General features: G+C 39.3%; 1 pseudogene; it reads right to left on the minus strand.

Moving 5' to 3' along the window:
* Positions 1-576: 576 nt before the first annotated feature.
* On the minus strand, positions 577-676 carry LOC113362399 (annotated as a pseudogene).
* Between the last annotated feature and the right edge of the window lie 553 nt (positions 677-1,229).

Raw genomic sequence — 1,229 nt, forward strand, 5'->3', positions numbered from 1 at the left:
GCCTTGATCTGTGTTTGCTTACCCTTCCAATTTAGAAAATTCTATTGTATGCCTGAACGTAAAAGAGACGCACTAGGTAGATTTGTTAAAGAGAAACCTAGTAGTTCGAAGCGTCTCGATTACCTTAATTTAAAAAGTCCGGATTTTGAAGAGTCTGTTTTTGAACGTTCTTTGACTGAGGAGAGAATCCTTGTTGCTCCGATAGCGCCAGAAATGACAACTTTGAAAGCTTTGTTGAATCCAACTAGGACTACCCGTCCTTCGTGTATTAAGTTAGGTGAAACGGAGGCACCCTATGAACTGAAACCTGGGACCTTACAGATGCTCCCAATCTTTTTAGGGAAAGAAAATGAAAACACTTATTACCATGTTAGGGATTTTGAGGAAATTTATAGTACTCTAAGAATTAGAGGCTTAGATGATGATGCTTTGAAACTCAGGTTATTCCCATTTTCCCTGAAAGATAAGGCCAAGTCGTGGTTGTATAGTTTGGACTCCGAGTCAATTGAGACATATGAACAACTTACATCTTCCTTTTTCAATAAGTTTTTCCCTAGGCACAAAAATCGTCTATTAGGACGCAAATATGCACATTTTCACAACAAGAGGGAGAATCTTTATATAGGTATTTGGAAAGGTTCAATGATTTATTATCCCAGTGTCCTCATCATGGTTTAGAAAAGGTTAGGCTAGTTCAGATCCTTTATGAGGGTTTAGATTATTCCACAACGACCATGGTTGAGTCTCTATGCACTGGTGGATTTGAAAACCAAACTGTTGATGCGGCGATGGAATTTTTTAATGAAATCGCCGAAAAAACCCAGCAATGGGAAAATAAGGGCACCCCAGAAAACAATTCTTTTAAGTAGAGGAAACGTTAATAGGGTAGAAGGAGGCTATGAATCAGATGCCAAAATTGCTGCTATAGCAAAAAGGTTAGAAGCCTTAGAAGTGGGCCAGACTAGTGGTAGAGTGGAGCCTTTTTGGGAAGGCCAGAATATTGAAGAGCAGGCCAATGCTCTTTATAATAACACTAGATTTGATAACCGTCAAAAGATTGACCCATATTCAGAAACCTATAATCCTGGTTGGAGAAACCATCCGAACCTTTCGTGGTCTAAGGGCCAAAGTCAAGGTCAGTTTAGTAATTCTAATGCTCCCCCAGGTTTTGGCTATACTAAGAATCCTTCAGGACTAGCTCAGTTTCAGAATCAGTCAGATAAGAAAAT

This window comes from Papaver somniferum, chromosome 3 (assembly GCF_003573695.1).
Source record: "Papaver somniferum cultivar HN1 chromosome 3, ASM357369v1, whole genome shotgun sequence".
NCBI classification, from domain to species: domain Eukaryota; kingdom Viridiplantae; phylum Streptophyta; class Magnoliopsida; order Ranunculales; family Papaveraceae; genus Papaver; species Papaver somniferum.